The 18,635-nt window shown below is 45.7% G+C and overlaps 1 protein-coding gene across 21 annotated transcripts in view; it reads left to right on the top strand.

Moving 5' to 3' along the window:
• ATP9B (ATPase phospholipid transporting 9B) overlaps positions 1-18,635 on the top strand; it is a 280,109-nt gene that overhangs the window by 211,695 nt on the left and 49,779 nt on the right. The gene's annotated exons all lie outside the window — the stretch shown is intronic.

An 18,635-nucleotide genomic window follows, 5' to 3' on the forward strand; every position in this document is an offset into this window, starting at 1 on the left:
AAACATTTGGGCAGCGGGCAGGAAAGGGCCTTCAGTAAAAAGAAAAAAAATCAGACCTAATGTTTTAAAGAGAGGAGTCTAGTGGTTCTGACTGATGAGTTTATTACAGAAGAGTGCCATCTTCCACCCTATCAGAATAGAATCTCAGCCCAGAGACAAGATGCAACTTCACACCCACCAGGATAGGAGGAATCAAAAGACCATAGCAAGTGCTGGAGAGGACGCAGAGGAATTGGAACTGCACGCGCTGTGGGTGGAATTGTAACAGGGTGCAGCCACTTTGGAAAATAGTCTCGACACTTCCTGGACTTACCGTACGCCCCGCGGTTCCACTCCTCGGAGTGACACGGACTTACCGTACGCCCCGCGGTTCCACTCCTCGGAGTGACACGGACTTACGTACGCCCCGCGGTTCCACTCCTCGGAGTGACACGGACTTACGTACGCCCCGCGGTTCCACTCCTCGGAGTATACCCAAGAGACGTGAGAACAAAGACCCATATGGTAATGTTCACAGCAGTGTTAGAGCCGGGAAGTAGAGGCAGCACAAATGTATCATGTCAATCAATAAATAAAATGTCTGTCCGTACACACGGAGCATCATCCAGTCACAGACGGCAGGAAGGAGCTGTGTCTGTGACAGCGTCGAAGCACTTTCAGAACCTTGTGCTGAGTGGAAGAAGGCAGCTGCAGAAGGAAACGTACATGTGTGTGTGATTCCGTTTCCATGATACATCCAGAGCAGACACCTGTGTGGAGACAGAGAGCAGAGCAGCAGGTGCTAGGGGCTGAGGAGTGAGTGCCAGCAGGGAGAAGGTCAGGGGTGAGGAGTCATCCTCAGCAGGTAGGTTTTATTTTTAAGGGAATGAAAGTGTTTTAAAATAGATTTATTGTGTTGGTTACAGAACTCTGTGAATATGCTAAAATCAATTAAATTGTGCATTTTTAATGGGAGAATTATATAAAGCTATTTGAGTTTAGGTTCTATGACTATTACATGAGTAGAAAATTCAGATTCATGACAAAGACAAACTAAATTCCTAGGTTAAAAACTAAAATGTGTGTCTTAGAACGTGTTAGGGTATGAGTTCAATTTCTGGATGTGTGGATGTGAAAGCTGCTAAGTTCTCATTCCACAGACAGTTGGCAACATGAGCCTAAAACCCCACTGTTGCTGACCAGCAGGTGGGCTAGACAGACGGGGACGCAGGTGGTGAAGAGGGCGGGAAGAAGGGTTGTGAGGCGTCAGAGAGCCGCTTTCTCTGGTGATAATATGTCTTGCGCAGAGACCAAGCCCTTGCTGTGAAGTGTGAAAACAGAGACAGACAGCAGCCGCCGAGAGGAAGCGGTGCCGGCGCGTGTGCCCCTGAGAGTAGAAGGTGCACAGGATGGCGCCTGCAGTGTGGGGAAGGCCATCGCCATTAAGTTAGCGGTGCCGGCGCGTGTGCCCCTGAGAGTAGAAGGTGCACAGGACGGCGCCTGCAGTGTGGGGAAGGCCATCGCCATTAAGTTAGCGGTGCCGGCGCGTGTGCCCCTGAGAGTAGAGAGTGCACAGGACGGCATCTGCAGCATGGGGAAGGCCATCGCCATTAAGTTAGCGGTGCCGGCGCGTGTGCCCCTGAGAGTAGAGAGTGCACAGGACGGCATCTGCAGTGTGGGGAAGGCCATCGCCATTAAGTTAGCGGTGCCGGCGCGTGTGCCCCTGAGAGTAGAAGGTGCACAGGACGGCACCTGCAGCATGGGGAAGGCCATCGCCATTAAGTTAGCGGTGCCGGCACGTGTGCCCCTGAGAGTAGAGAGTGCACAGGACGGCGCCTGCAGCATGGGGAAGGCCATCGCCATTAAGTTAGCAGTGCCGGCGCGTGTGCCCCTGAGAGTAGAGAGTGCACAGGACGGCATCTGCAGCGTGGGGAAGGCCATCGCCATTAAGTTAGTGGTGCCGGCACGTGTGCCCCTGAGAGTAGAGAGTGCACAGGACGGCATCTGCAGCGTGGGGAAGGCCATCGCCATTAAGTTAGCGGTGCCGGCACGTGTGCCCCTGAGAGTAGAGAGTGCACAGGACGGCGCCTGCAGCATGGGGAAGGCCATCGCCATTAAGTTAGTGGTGCCAGCACGTGTGCCCCTGAGAGTAGAGAGTGCACAGGACGGTGCCTGCAGCATGGGGAAGGCCATCGCCATTAAGTTAGCAGTGCCGGCGCGTGTGCCCCTGAGAGTAGAAGGTGTACAGGACGGCATCTGCAGCGTGGGGAAGGCCATCGCCATTAAGTTAGTGGTGCCGGTGCGTGTGCTCCTGAGAGTAGAAGGTGCACAGGACGGCATCTGCAGCGTGGGGAAGGCCATCGCCATTAAGTTAGTGGTGCCGGCGCGTGTGCCCCTGAGAGTAGAGAGTGCACAGGACGGCATCTGCAGCGTGGGGAAGGCCATCGCCATTAAGTTAGTGGTGCCGGCACGTGTGCCCCTGAGAGTAGAGAGTGCACAGGACGGCATCTGCAGCGTGGGGAAGGCCATCGCCATTAAGTTAGCGGTGCCGGCGCGTGTGCCCCGGAGAGTAGAAGGTGCACAGGACGGCACCTGCAGCATGGGGAAGGCCATCGCCATTAAGTTAGCGGTGCCGGCACGTGTGCCCCTGAGAGTAGAGAGTGCACAGGACGGCGCCTGCAGCATGGGGAAGGCCATCGCCATTAAGTTAGCAGTGCCGGCGCGTGTGCCCCTGAGAGTAGAAGGTGCACAGGACGGCGCCTGCAGCGTGGGGAAGGCCATCGCCATTAAGTTAGCGGTGCCGGCGCGTGTGCCCCTGAGAGTAGAAGGTGTACAGGACGGCACCTGCAGCGTGGGGAAGGCCATCGCCATTAAGTTAGCGGTGCCGGCGCGTGTGCCCCTGAGAGTAGAAGGTGCACAGGACGGCGCCTGCAGCATGGGGAAGGCCATCGCCATTAAGTTAGAAGTCAGAATGTGCAACCCTGAGTTTAGAATGTTTGGAAAATTGCCTTATGAGTAATAATTAGAACTAATTTGTAACCCAAAGAAGACAGAACAGAGTAAATAAATGTGTGTTGATAATTGAGGAGGAGCTATGCTGTCTGCAGAGCTGACCAAGGGTGACAAGTGACTTTCACTTTCAAATTGCCTAAAAGCAGGAGTAGGCTTCTAGAAGCAGAAGAATTCTACCACCTTATGGCTCAGGAACAACCAGTAATGTCATCCATCTTTTTTCCATGAAAGTTGGCTGTGACCATGTCCTGACATGGCACAAGCTTGCAGTCACGGGACTAGGTCTCATGTCCTGAAGCCACTTCTCATGTCTACATAATATACAGACAAGTTTAAAAACCACTTGCTTATAATCTTTCCTTCCCCAGGAAAGTGACATCATCAGCCGTGTGGAGACAGGGAGCCGAGCAGCAGGTGCCAGGGGCTGAGGAGTGAGTGCCAGCAGGTCAAAGGTCAGGGGCCGAGGAGTGAGGGATGATGTCTGTAGGCATCAGCTGCGGGAACCGCTTTCCTGGGGAAGGAAAGATTTACACATAAGCAAGTGCTTTTTAAACTTGTCTGTACCTCAGGTAGACTTATAGGGTTTTTTTCTTTTTTAAAAAACGTATCTTTTTATATATGCACACTGGCACCCCAATTACAGAAATGCTGGGCTGGGGCTAGGCGCATTGGCTCACACCTGTCATGCTAGCACTTTGGGAGGCCGAGGTGGAGGGATTACCTGAGGTCAAGAGTTCGAGGCCAGCCTGGCCAACATGGCGAAACGCCATCTCTACTAAAACTACAAAAAATTAGCCAGGCATGGTAGCAGTAATCCCAGATACCCAGGTGGCTGAGACAGGAGAATTGCTTGAACCCAGGAGGCAGAGGTTGCAGTGAGCCGAAATCACGCCACTGCACTCCAGTCTGGGTGACAGAGTGAGACTCAGTCTAAAAAAAAAAAAAGAAATTCTGGGCTGTGGCTGGAAATTTCTACATTTTTGAAAGTCTGAGAGGTTTTCAAACCATTGCATCTTACTTATAAATCTCTCCTTTTTACTGACTTTGAGGACTTGAGGCAAGTGCCAGGGTGAATGTGAGCGTGTGAGGTCCGCATTCACCAGTGTTTTAAGTTGTTTGCACACTGTTTGAGGTGGTAGCTCTCAGTGGGCTCAGCTGAGCTTATCTAGGGGACAGATGTGAGCATGGCCTGATAGAGTGACCCGGAAGAAGAGACCCTTGGTGCACCAGCAGATTTCTGGTATTGGACACAGTGTAAGCCCCTGCTAGACTTTTTTAAAAACAAGCTTACGTTTTAGAAGTTTTCATTAAATAGGCATTTTTCTTTTTGTTGTTTAGTCAAAATACTATCTTACTCTAACCAAAATAAATCAATTTAGTAATTATGACAGGTCATTAGCCACGTACGAACCTAAAGGGTGGTGAGAAGCCAAAGCAATGAAAGTGATTTTTAAACATGGGAAGTTGGGAACACTGGCCATTCATCTCCCTCAGACTCTGCCTGTCCCAGGTTGGCTTTCTCCACACTCCCGTCACCTTCCTGTCTCCAGAAAGGGTCACTGATGCCACCGTGACGGCGCGGCCCTGCATCGTAGCCAGCACAGTGGTCCTCTCACCGCGTGGTCACCGTCACTGGAGCTTTGGAGTTTCATTGAGCCTTTCATGAGAACCTGTCCCCGGCGTGACCAGGTGCATGTGCATGCGACCATGCAGTCTTTCCACCTGGCAGGCTTTTGCCGTCAAACCTGGAATGCCTTTTGTTTCCAAGGCCTCTCTGAGTGACCTTCCCTCCGGTGATTCCCAGACACAGCGTTCAGACCCGTGTGCTCACACGTCTTTGCAGAGGTGCTGGGTGGGCTTGGCTCTCCTGCTTGGGTTTGACTGCTGCCCATCCAAATGCTCTTCCGGCCGCATCAGTAACTCATGGTGGTGGGTACATGTGGATTGGGTGGTGCCTTCTGTGGACTGGCATGAAGGGATCATTTCCTTTTTCCTAAATGCAGTTATATTACTACTTGAAATTTCTGTAGTCACCCCATTACTTTTATAGTTATTCCGAGCATTTCATTCAGCAAAGAAGTCTGTGCCACGCTTGTGTGGAGCTGCCTTTGCTCGTTCCGTGCTCATCCCTGGCCTGATATCCCTTGAATGCCCCTCATCCCCAGCCGGTGGTCCCCAGCTGCCCACTGGCTCGTGGCACTCCCGTGTGTCTTCTGGGTGGGAGCAGCAGGCTTTATGCTCCCTTACACCACATCTGCCCTCTTTTCAGGGGCTCTCAAGCATCGCCTGCTGAACAAACGGGCCTATATGGGAAGACGGTGCCAGGAGTTACTGGTCGAGTCAGGGGAGGGGAGTACCACACATCTGTAGCAATGTTGGTCCTGAAAACCATAGCATTGGAAGTTGGGTAGGGGCTCGTTTCCTGTAGTTGAGCAAGCTGGTGTCCCAGGGTTTAGACGGTGTTTGCCTTTTTAGTATAATGTGAAATTATGATGAAGGACTTAACTTCCTGCTTGTGAATCCCATTGTCACCTTTCTCTTTTCAGAAAATAATTGTCGAAAGTCCACAAAAATTGGGATTAGTTGAAGTATTCGATTTCTAAAAAGCTCCAGAATACAACTGAATCATTGGATAGAGTTTTTCAACCTTAAGGAAATGTGGAAAGCAGAGCGCCACTCTTCCATTCACTGTCAGTGTGCCATTTCTAACAGCATTCTGTCAGGGGGCGACATTGTCAGGGTGCGCTCAGTCATCAGCCCTGCTAGGTTCCATAGGTCCTGTGGACCCGTAGATACGTCAAAATCTCTGTAGCTAAACTCAGAACCACTTTTGGAATTGGAGGGTGTGTATGTGACCCAGATCTTTTTATTTAGGAATAGAAAATCTGAGCACAAAGGCATAGTTCCGTAGTCATAAGCAAATGTGGAGCTCTAGAAACTGACAGGATGGTGAGCTGAGGCTTGGAAGCTGCGTCAGCTGCTGTCTTCTCGGCACTCTAGTGCGGGCTGTGAGACAAGACACGAGTCATGAGCACCTGCTCCCCATGATTCCTGTCAAGAAACGCTTGAATGCAGTGCTTTTTCTATTATACCATTTTGGAAATTCTCAAAAATGTCATGTGATTAGGTATTGAAAAAAAGTACATTCCTGTCATAAGTATGAGAAACCTAGACTAGACGTTTTCCCAAAGAAAATTGTATTTGAAGTTTTGAAAATAGTGCGTATTTGCCATACTATCTGATTACACATTTTGTTGAAAGTATCTGGGATTTTTTTTTTAAGTTTTTATATGACTCATTAACACTTTTTGAATCTTAAATTGGGAATTCTCAGTAGAGATTATTAAGACTCCAAGATTATAAAGAATTTAGAGAAATTATAATATAGACATTGCTAACCTTACAATTAAATTTTTTTACTTGTTTAGAATGTCTTTCTACTTGGGAAATTGGACACTGATTAAAAATGGCAGAACATTAAATAACCTTTTAAAAATCTCTGAAACATATTTTAAATCTGAAGATGAAAGCAATAGACTTCATCATAATTTTTAAAGAGCTCTGTTGATGCATTGTTTGCAAGTCCCTAAAGCCTCAGGAAAATCATCTAACTGGTTCATTATTTAGCTTATTGAACTTCGCTGCAGTTAGGTTGATGGATGATAGCAGTGTTTCCCGATCACCAAAGTACCGTTTTAGAAGCATTTTTTATTGAATAAAGTACTTAGGATATTGCACCCTGGAGCTTTATTTAGGAAAATGATTCAGTTGATGTTTTCTGTTTAACCTCAGCTCTGACCTATCACAGTATCTATGGTTAATAAGCAGCATTATCATTTGAGAGACGTAACTGGTTTCCTCCACTGCACACCCACGCCGTCCTCTCAAAGCCCTGTGTGTTTGTGACTCTTGTGTCATCTTTGTCTTTAGGAACAATGCAGTTTATTAGGTGGAGTGCCCGAGTTTTCGTCTGTCATACAACAGTTGCTATGCCTCACGAAATAAGCAGTCTTTGATTTTCATTTTTTCTGAAGCGGAAACCATCTTTCATCTTACCTACACATGTGCATAGATGAATCTTTATTATACAAATAATTGAGTTCTGAGGAATTAATTTAAAATCCTTGCAGGTCCGGTGAGGCACAAGCAGTCAAACACCTGCAGTGTGATGTGTTTTGTGTGGTGTGTTTGGTGATACAGTACTTGAAGGTCTAGAAGTGGTGGTGATATCCAGGTGTAAATAACTGATTTGTATTCATCATGTGGAACCTATTTATGCCCCAGTCATTGTTTCTTATGATACGTGATCAATATTTCATTTTCTCTAAGAGAGTAGAAAGTTCTGCTTGTCCGTCACTTTGTCTCCGCAGGCTCAGCATAGCAGGCTCCAGCTGAGCAAACATTAAACGCTCTCTGGAAATTCCTTCACTGAATTAAAATTCAGCTGTGTTAAACTATTGGGGCAGATGTCCGGTGCAGTCACAGAACACCAGAACTGAACTGCTGTCACAAGCTCGTGGAGAAGGACGGAAGCTCGGTGGGCAGAGCCTCCAAGGGCAGAGGGTGTGAGCCCAAGTGTTTCAGGCATAGGGTGGAAGGAACCCTGAAGACCGCTGGCTGCTTTTGGTCCAAAAAGAGTGACCTCGATTCCTAGTGACTGCTTATTCCTCTAGACTAGCTATTTTCTAGTAGCATTCCTTCCCTTCTGTGGCCACATTTTCTCATGTTGGTAAGTTCTGTATTCAAATATTATTGCAGGATGTAGCTGTCATCAGCTGACTCCAGTATTTATGTGCAAGAATCAGCTAGAATGAATGACAAAGCACAAACGAGTTATTAATGGTGTTGCTTTTGGGTTTACAGAAGTAGGCACTAATGCATGAGGCGTGCTATATTTTTTAATTCATTTTATCTTGTGTGCCTGTTGGAGCAGGACTAATTGTGGTGTTTTGTCAATATATTTGTGAGAAGCAAATCATTGTCGGTGACATAAAGCCTTCACTCTGTGACCTTCAAGACCAATAGAGAATAAATACCACGTAGCCTGCCTGTGAATATTGATCAGCAGTTTTTTCAGATGATCACATTGCATTTTATGTTAATAATACCATTAAAATATGAAGATGATTATAATAACCATAATTAAAAATGATGACATTCCAGTGATTCAATTATGATATAGAAAGTGCATGGTAAGAAAATGTATATTTACAGCGTAGTGCTGGCTGCCTGTGTTAATTGCTAATATGATAAAGGAAATTTCTCCCTAGCTTTTCAAGAATAACAGCACGGAAATGTCTGAGTAATGGAATTATCGAGAATTACTAATGATAAAATTGCCTCCCATTTTGTGTTCTCCTGGCTATGTTACTCTCGGGTGTGTCTCCCGGAGTGCTTTCTTAGCATGGAGAAGTGCCAGTGTATAAACAAATTGCCTGTGGCAGAGATGACTTACGTGTGTTGCTAAGCAGCCTCTGGATGAGATTTAGCCCAGGTTCCCACTTAAATATACATTTTTTGCATTCACATCTTAATTATTTTTTGCCTTTGTACGTCAGGAATCACATTATTAGAAATTTCTAACAACTCAGTATCAAATAGTCATTTGAAATGTACCAAGCCTTTAAATTCTGGTCTTTCTGCATTTCAGAGAAAAGTATCTTAGGGATTCTCTCCCATCACAATGTCAGGCAGCAGTTAATTCCGCAGTAATATAGAAGCACACGGGGCACTCGATGAACTACTGGCAGTTTTTTATTGAATACTGACACAGTCACTTTGAAAGAGAGAAGCAAGTGATGGCGTTGGAGACATGATTATTAGAGAGCTCCTGACTGAGTAAAGGAAACTCTAATTGACGAATGGCCAGTCTTGCAGGTGGAGAGTGTGTTGTGTGGTTGCCTGCACCATCCCTGATAGCATTCAAAGAAAACAGGGAGAGATGTTCACTGCCACCTTCCACCCACGGCCCGAATGTGAGGGCTACAGCCACGTGTCAGCTGCTGCTGCTGAGACAGATTTGAGCCGCACACCTGAGAATTTCCATCCACCCCTCAGCAGCCTTCCTCCCCAGTGTGTCCTATTGGCAACGAACACGTTTAGTATACAGTCCGACCAGAGATCACAAATAACGACCTCAAAGAAGCTGTGGCAAAGAGGGCAGAGATCAAAGTGGTCCCCAATGGAAATAGGGAGAGCTCTTGCCGGGAGCCACCTCCCAGATGTGGTCAGCAGCAGCAGTGACCTCAGGGCAGCAGTCCACTGCAGCCCAGCCAACATGTCAGAGAGTGCCTGGCTCCCTCACCAGATGCCGCATGCATCAGGAGAAAGAAAGGAACATAAGTTAACGTGGCATCAAACTCAAATCGCAGTAAGAACAACAACAACAAAACCAAAGGGAAGTGGGAGGAAGAAAAAGTAAAGAAGGCCGGGCGCGGTGGCTCACGCCTGTAATCCCAGCACTTTGGGAGGCCGAGGCGGGTGGGTCACGAGGTCAAGAGATCGAGACCATCCTGGTCAACATGGTGAAACCCCGTCTCTACTAAAAATACAAAAAAATTAGCTGGGCATGGTGGCGCGTGCCTGTAATCCCAGCTACTCAGGAGGCTGAGGCAGGAGAATTGCCTGAACCCAGGAGGCGGAGGTTGCGGTGAGCCGAGATCGTGCCATTGCACTCCAGCCTGGGTGACAAGAGTGAAACTCCGTCTCAAAAAAAAAGAAAAAGTAAAGGAAAAGCATAAAAATAATGATTGAATAAGCAGTAATTCAAAAGCTGATTCTTTGAAAGGTTAAATAAAATGGAAAGATTATTGGTAAAAAAGTAGCAAATAATATAAAATAGTGAATGTAAACCAAGTTCACACATATGAAATTATCCATATGTAAGAGTTTATAATACACAAGTAGGCTTACATGTTTTATGAGAATATGAAACAGTTCAAATGCTCACGTTTTCAAAAACAGTAAAATAACCAATTTCTGGAGAAATATAAATTTCAAAATTGACTCCAAATAAATCTGAGTAGACCAGAAGAGAAATTTAGAAAAATCACCCAAAATGGCTTTTGACCAGTTTTATAGATCAAATTTTTTTTTTAATTTTACCTTTTAGAGTTAGGGTCTCACTGTGTTGCCCAGGCTGGTCTCAAACTCTTAGGCTCAAGCAGTCTGTCCACCTGGGCCTCCCAAAATGCTGGGATTACAGGTGTGAGCCACTGTGCCCAGCCTGAAAAAGTTTTTTTCCTTTTTTTTCTTTTATTTTATTTTTTGAAAGAAGAGAAGGAAAGAAAAAAAAGGAGTGAAGGAGAGGAAGAAAAAGAGGGAGAGAGAATGGAAATGTTGCTTTATTCTAAAAATGGGTATTAATAATGGCCGATCAGTATTTCATTTAAACTTATGAGTAGGTGTGATGTGGTATTGACAAGAATGTGTATTTTGTATATTTAAATTGGAGAGCTCTATAAATATTTATTAAGTTTACGTGTTCCGGATCTGAGTTCAAGTCCTGGATATCCTTATTAATTTTCTGTCTCGTTGAGTCTAAATCTCTTTATGGGTCTTATGTATCTGGGTGTTAGGATCGTTAGCTCTTATTGTTGCATTGATCCTTTTACCACTATATCTTTGTTGCTTTAAAATCTATTTTATCAGATGCAAGAATTGCAACTCCTGCTTCTTATTTATTTATTTATTTTTGCTCTCCATTTAGTTGGTAAATCTTTCTCCATCCCTTTGTTTTGAGTCTGTGTATCTTTGCATGTGAAATGGGTCTGGATGTAGCATACTGTTGGGTTTTGGCTGTATCTTTTGATTGGGGGATTTAGTCGATTTAAAAATCAGATGTTTTGAGGCACAAATAAACCACATACTACAAGAACTTTTCTTGAGCAAGGAAAAATCAGGCAATGATGTTTAAGGACACAAAAAACCACAAGTTCTAAAAAAAAAAAAAAAAAAAAGAAACGACGTATTTCAGAGTAAAACCTATTTTTTTCAAAAGACATTTGTTAAGAAAATAAAGACTAATTAGGATCTCCACATGAATTTGAAAAAGTAAAAAGAAAATGAAGGCAAGCCACAGACTTGTAGGAAATGTTTGCAGAATGCTTATCTGATAAGTGACTATTACACTGAATATGTAAAGAATTCTCAAAGCTCAGTGATGAGAAAACATCACCTGAATTCGAACACTGGCAAAAGATTTGAACAAAAGAGATAAGAATATTGACTATATAATACCATAAAAATAGTGATTTGTGGAGGCTAATATAGAAAAAGTAGTAAGATACATGATAATTGCCAGAGGTCAAGAGGTGATTGATGTCAGTGGAATTAAGTTACTCTAAGGTCCTTGGAGTACAGGTAAAGGTACCAGTTGACTTAGATAAGTCTAGGGTTATGGTGGCAACAGTGGGGTAACCACCAAAGAATGGTTAAAGAGTATGTCCCTCTCCGAGGTGGTGGTAGCGTGGTCATTGCATGGTTGAATACACACAGGGCTCCTTGGAGAAATGGCTGATTCTAGAACCAACGCAGGAAATACCCAAGCTGAGCCTGGAGCATCTGGTACTTCCGGAAAGTAAGGAGTTGCTCAACGCCAACAAACACAGAAAAAGCTGCCTGCACGGCAGGGGATGTGTCAGTGGGACACAGAAGCCAACTGGAAAAGCTCCCGGTGGTGAATGCTGGAACAGTATGAGTGGCAAAGTCAGTCGTAGTGGATTATAGCCCATAGTGTGAGACAGATATCCAGGAGTCCACACTGATAGAAATAAATGATTGAATAAGTAAATGAATGGGAGAGAATGATCTCCCGTGCAGAAGACTTCCTGTACGAAAGGATCATGTATGTAGCTACTGAACCCGCAGTTTGGGGAGCATAATTCCTCCTCCTTCGGGTGTGGGCTACACATGATGACTCCCTCCCAAAGAGCACGGTGTTACAACGGGAAAGAAGAGTCACTTTACCACCTCAGTCAGGTGAAGAAGGTCAGCATCAGCAGTGATCAGTCGCCTTGCCAGATGCAGTCCCGCCAGCATGTGATCAACAGCACCTCACTTTCATGGTCCTCCCCCAGACCCACAACCCCAGTCAACTCATGAGGAAATCATCAGACAAACTCAAATTGAGCAGTGTTCTACAAAATACCTGACCAGTATGTCTCAGCTATCGAGGTCATCAAAAACTAGGCAGGTCCAAGCTACTGTAGCAGCCAAGGGAAGATGTGAAAACCAAATGTGACATCCCGGATGGAACCTGGGGCAAGGCAAGGGCTTTAGATAGGCACGAAGCCCATCTGAATCAAGTATGGATTTCAGCTTTTAAAAATGTAGCCTGCTGCTTGCTCAGATTGTATTGACAACTTGAAGAAACACTGTATGTTGCACCTTTCAGAAAATTACCAAATAAAAGTTCAGATGTGTTTAAGCACTTTGTCCTTTTTTGTGATTATTTTTCAGTAGTGGTCTAGCCAGTTTCTTCTTTGTGATGTTTGGGCCTTAGCATTTATCTTGTAATTGTATGAGAGACACAGGGTCACTACCGGAGGCAGCACAACTTGAGACCCCACCGTAGATCACCCAGTAATACTTCCTCTGCAGAAGGGGGTGACGCTCCAAGTGGTATCATCTTCCTTTAACTGTTGTTCCTTGTGAAATTTGAATAATGTGAAAATAGGGAAGAAAATTGCTTTTCTGGGCACAGGTTTCATCATGACCAGCTGTGTGTTACTCTGGTGAGCACTAGCATCTCAGCCTCCCCTTTCACTCACACCTGGTTGTGCCTTCACAGAAGGGTCTTGGATGTTCTGGGACTTGCAGTGGAAGGAAGCAAGGGAGGGCTTCTCTGCCTCACTTTCAGGAAACTTGGAGATCCATGTCAGATACGAAAGATAAAAGTAGAGGAACAAACCTTTTAGCACTGTTAAATATTGTCTCATTAAAGACATGTAAGCTGACTTCCAGAAGTGCTTCAATAAGAAAATTAAATGTGCTTGTCTATGTGGAATGATTGAAATGTGAGTGAATAAGGAGGAAACGCTTCACAGTTGGGGCGGGGGCGGTGTTCCCTGCTGCTCCTTTCTAATGTAAGTGAGGAAGGAGGGAACACTTCACAGTTGGGGAGGGGGTCCCTGCTTCTCCTGGCTAACGTGAGTGAGGAAGGAGGGAACACTTCACAGTTGGGGAGGGTCCCTGCTTTTCCGGCTAACGTTTTCCATTGCGATGTCCTCGTTGTTTCCTTCCCTGCCTCTCCCCACTTAAGACAAGTTCTGTGGCTGGAGTCACTGTCCTCAGTGTCTCTCCTACGTTGATAGCACAAAAAGATTCGAGGAAATCAGCCTAAAGAATATCCGCACAGTATTTCAGTTACATGTATTGCCGGCGTTTACTCTCGAGTTCCTCGGGGTTAAACTGATGTAGACACGCTGCATGTATGTGATTCTCCACGTAAGTAAGTCTAAAATTAAGTCCTGACGGAAATACTGCCACGCCTTCTGCATCTGCAGAGCTTGGCTCACAGTAGTATTCTTGGATTTACTTTATTACTAACTTACTTGCTGCTTTCAGGTGATTTGCATCTTGTATGCAAACACATGGTTGAGAGGCACCCTGGTAACTTCAGGAGAGTGGCTCTTTAAACTCAGAACGCAGCTGGCTCTGCCACAGCTGTGCCCGCCAGGCTGTCCAGGGCCTGTGGAGTCCCGACATGGAATGCTGAGGACATACCCCATTGATGGGCTTGCACACATCCTCACAATTCCACTCGACTTTCCGTTTTTAAATCATCTTAAAAATGGTGTTCAGCTTTCATTTATTCAAGAAATAAGTTGCTGTGCTTGTTCCTGAGAACACGTCAGTGGGCACAGTGTACCTGGTCCTGTGCGGGGTGCCGGGGTTCTAGGATGGAAAGAGCCCGGACTTGGAAGTGTTGGTTCTTGGAACGCAGCGGAGTCACAGTGCCAGTGGTCCTCTGCCAGGGGAAGGGGAGGGGCACACGGTGCTCTGATCAGGTGGTCAGTGGGGCCTTCTGGAACCCTGGGTTAAGCCGAAAGGAAGACTGCCTGCTGGAGAGAGATGGGGAGAGCCTGGGTGCAGGCGGCCAGCACTCCACACACCAGGGGCGTGAGCACTGGCACAGGCCTGGGACCATCAGAGAATGGGTCTCTAACTAAGGCATTTGACACTGAGCTAGCTGCCATCTGTCTCCATAACTGTTTCAGTTGTTGGAAGTGAAATCCCCAGTCTGGCTTAGACAGCTTGATTCTGAAGTCGGGAGTAGTCGTGGCAGTTTGTCTTCACTGGGTCTGCACGTGGGGCACCTGGTTGGCTGGCTGTGCAGAACTGCCGCCCTCCTGTGCTCACTGCTGGAAGAACCCTGTCCCACCTCCTCGGGATGCTGTTAGTTTCACATTGGTGGGGAGCTTTCCTACTTTAGGGACATGTGTGTGTCTTAATCTCTCAAACATCTTTAGGAAGAAGTAGACACAAACTATCAATCCTTTGCAGTTTTCTTTAATTTCTATGTATATATACCGTCCCTAGATGTAAGTTATTTCTAAGTCTTCCAGAAAGAACACCATGACTGTATTTCAGACAAACAAGATTCATGAGGCTGCCTTCACCTAGTCGAATCCCCACACTTACCTGCTGCAGACCATGAGAGAAGATATGAAAGCTCAAAAGCAAACCCGGAGAATCTGCTATGTCCATGGGAACCAGCGTTACTTTGATGTATCTAGATGTGTATGATTGCAGTGAGGAGGACCAGGTCTGTATGGAGTACTGAGTGCTTAGGTATGAATTCAGGTGCAAATCTAGATGTGTATGACTGCAGTGAGGAGGACCAGGTCTGCATGGAGTACTGAGTGCTTAGGTATGAATTCAGGTGCAAATGTTTAATTTTTTTTTTTTTTTTGAGATGGAGTCTCGCTCTGTCATCCAGGCTGGAGTATAGTGGCACAGTCTCGGCTCACTGCAACCTCCACCTCCCAGGTTCAAGCGATTCTCCTGCCTTAGCCTCCAGAGTAGCTGGGATTACAGGCATATGCCACCACGCCTGGCTATGTTTAGTTTTATATTATCAAAATTCTGTCCAACAATAAGCAAGTTACATTAGAACAATAATTAAACCATCTATACCATCTATCTCTTACGAAAAATTTGGGTATTCTTTTTTTAGGATTAATTAGAGTTAATCCTCAAGTTGATTACAAATTAAAAACAATTAGATGGAATGCTGGGTTTACGTACAAGAAGCTAAGCTGATTTTTGTTATAAGCTGCTCTTTGCTCAAATGGATTGTGAAACCAAGCATAAACTAAATAATAAACAGATGTGAGTCGCCAAATATAGAAAGCGCAGTCCTGACTGCAGTTGGGCAAAATGAGATGACAGGGTGTTCACGGAAAGATGCAATTTACAGGTCAGAATGTAATCGTAACCTTTCACTGCGTAAATTGAAACAGCCTTGGGAGCACTGCATCATTTGCAACTTGCAGAGAAGTTTCATTGGAAGAAGCGATGGTAGAGTTTCACTATCACTTCACACTGGAGACGGTGCCTACCTCCCCTCGCGATGGGTCCTCGTCCCTGCTGACCCCGTGTGCCTTCTTTGGTACTGTGATGGGGAGCTTATCGCTAATGCTCTAAATTACAGTTCTCTATCATCCCTAGCACGATTTTAGACTCAGTGTACGTAGTGACATGCAGGAAAGTCGGAGAGGGAGAGTTCTAATTCCAGCCCCATGGGTGACGTGCTGTCCAACATTTAACACAGGCCTGGAGTTCCAGAGTTTTAGTGTCCTTAGAATCTGAGCGCCATCCGGCCTCCAGCCCAGTGTCAGAATCCCCACAGTGAGTGTTGACACCTGCCACTGCTGCTTCATGGCACAGCACCCCACATGTGGGGCACAGGACCATTCTGATGTTCTCCCAAGAGCATGCTCGTGGCACAGTCAGGCAGTTCCCATATATCGGAGAGGGCTCCAACTCTGAATCCCACCCCAGGCGGGGCAATGGGGCCAGCTGGTTCAGTCCTGGCCCCAGTGCACCCTCAGTGAATGCATCCTTTACTGTTTTCTAACAAAGCACGAAGACTGCAAGCAAAGAATTTCCAGATGTCAGTTTCTCAGTATTTGGCACACATACTGAGAATTTCCTACTACTTGTATAATTTATCTTCTTAATAAGATACTTAATCAAAACGGACCAAAGTCAAAATTTGCTGATTTCCTTTATTTTCAGTAAAAGGAAGAAACATCAATCATGTTTGGGAGTGGGAAGCTTCAAGTATATAAAGGTACAATTCTGGGTGCCTCCCAGAGCAGAATGTTCTCAACATGCAGCCAAATTAAATACAGTATTTCAGAAGGGGTCGGAGCAGCCTGAAATATGCGAGAGAGTCGGGGCCTTTGATTTAGTCTTGCTTTAGGTTTTGTCTTTTTAAAGTTTTTAAACTTCATTATGGATACATAATAGTACATACTAATGGGGTACAAATGATCACATCAGGGTAATTGAGATCAATCATTGCTTTGGGTTAGTAATACTGCAGTTCCATTCTTAGTTACTTTAAAACATACAACAAGTTCTTGTCAATTAAGGTCACCCTGTTGTGCTACTGAACACGAGATCTTACTCCCTCTCTCCGACTGTATTTTCGTACCCATTCACCAATGCGCTTTATTACCCCAATCCCTGATACCCTTCCCAGGCTCTGGTAACCAACATTATACTTCTATCTTTAGAAGTTCAACCTTTTTTTTCTGCTCCCACTTATGAGTGAGAAGACACAACATTTGTCTTTCTGTGCCCAGCTGATTTCACTTAGCTCATGTGCTCCTGTCCATTCACATTGTAGATGACAGGGTCTCATTCTTTTGTGATGGCTGAGTAATATTCCGTTGTGTAGACACCACATTTTCTTCGTCTGTGCATCTGATGAGGGCATGAAAGCTGATTCCAGCACTTGGCCACTGTGAACAGCTGTAGTCAACTTGAGGGTGTAGAGAGCTTTTGAGTGCTGACTTCCTTTCTTGTGGGTGTGTTCCCAGCAGTGGGACTGTGGATTACATGGTGGCTCTGTTTTTAGGTTTGGGGGTAACCTCCATGCTGCTCTCCCTGTGGCTGCACTAATTTACCTTCCCACTCGCAGTGCTCCATTCCCCGCTCCTCGCTGGCATTTGTGATTGCTGTCTTTTGGCTAGAAGCCGTTTTAACTGGGGTGAGATGATATCTCATTGTAGTTTTTATTTGCATTTCTCTGATGATTAAGGATGTTGAACGTGTTTTCATATACCTGTTGGCCAATTGTGTGTCTTCTTTTGAGAATTGTCTATTCAGGTCTTTTGCCAATTTTTAAATCAAATTACTCGGCTTTTTCCTGTTAAGTCGTTTGAGAATGTATAATAAGCTTATAGATTCTGCTTGTTAACCTCCTGCCAGAGGTGAAGTTTGCAGATATTTCCTGCCATTCTGTGGGCTGTCTCTTTGCTTTGTTGATTGTTTTCTTTGCTGTATGGTAGTGTCTTAGCTCGATGTGATCTTGTTTGTCCATTTGTTCTTTGGTTACCTGTGCTTTTGAGGTCTTACTCAAGAAGTCTTTGCCCAGACCAAAACACCATGGAGTACTCTGGCCTATCAGGCGTGTTTTCCAATTTGATTAGTGGTTTCAGATACCAAGCAGGTATTACACATATAAGGGTGTCTTTTAATTTTTCAGTCCACCCGAAGATACAGATGTCAAGCAGAAAAGGGTTGAGGTCAGACTCGTTCTTGGGGTGTAATTCTTCAGCTAGCACTGCGGGCTGAGGCCAGACCCCACCTTACATCCCACTACCTGGAAGACCAGCAGGTACTGGGGCTGAGACCAGACCCCACCCCACGTCCCACCACCTGGAGCACCAGCAGGTGCTGGGGCTGAGACCAGACCCCGCCCCACGTCCCACTACCTGGAGGACCAGCAGGTGCTGGGGCTGAGACCAGACCCCGCCTCACGTCCCACTACCTGGAGGACCAGCAGATCCTGGGCAGGCACCCCACAAGCCGCACAGGTCGTTACATGCAGGTGAATTAATAAAAGTAAATGCTATTTTTCTGTTAAGTATGGAAACGAAGTATCTCCCTTCATAGTGTTGCTTGTAGAAAAATAATTCTATACAATTACATCTTTTTAGTTGCTAATCTAATATGTAACATTTTGCTGTCCCTGAATTTATAAATAGCTACCCATATGGTCTTATGTGTTTAAGTGAAATTTGTATTTCTATGTGATGAACACTGTTCATAGTCAACCCTCCTTCCGAAGGCAGGTGTGAAGCATGTCCAGCAACTGGGGCTGTGGCATGAATCAGTGAGGCGGGAGAGCCGCTCAGGGAAAATGAAGGCCATGGTGTGGGCAGACGCTCCCTGCCGGGAAAGGGAGCCGCAGCCTCTGAGCCTCTCTCTCTGGTTCAAGGGAGGAGGGACCCCAATTGCCTGAGGGCTCAGGTCGTTGATGTGAGGTATTACCTCCTCTCTGTGTAGAGCAGGAAGAGTTGTGTGCGGTCCTTGGAAATAGAAAATGGCACTTCAGATCACATCTGGTCTCTGGGATGCACATGAAGAACTCCAGTTGAGAAGAGCTGTTTGACTCTCCGTCTCTCAGG

Source organism: Callithrix jacchus, chromosome 13, assembly GCF_049354715.1.
Source record: "Callithrix jacchus isolate 240 chromosome 13, calJac240_pri, whole genome shotgun sequence".
In the NCBI taxonomy this organism is placed as follows: Eukaryota; Metazoa; Chordata; class Mammalia; order Primates; family Cebidae; genus Callithrix; species Callithrix jacchus.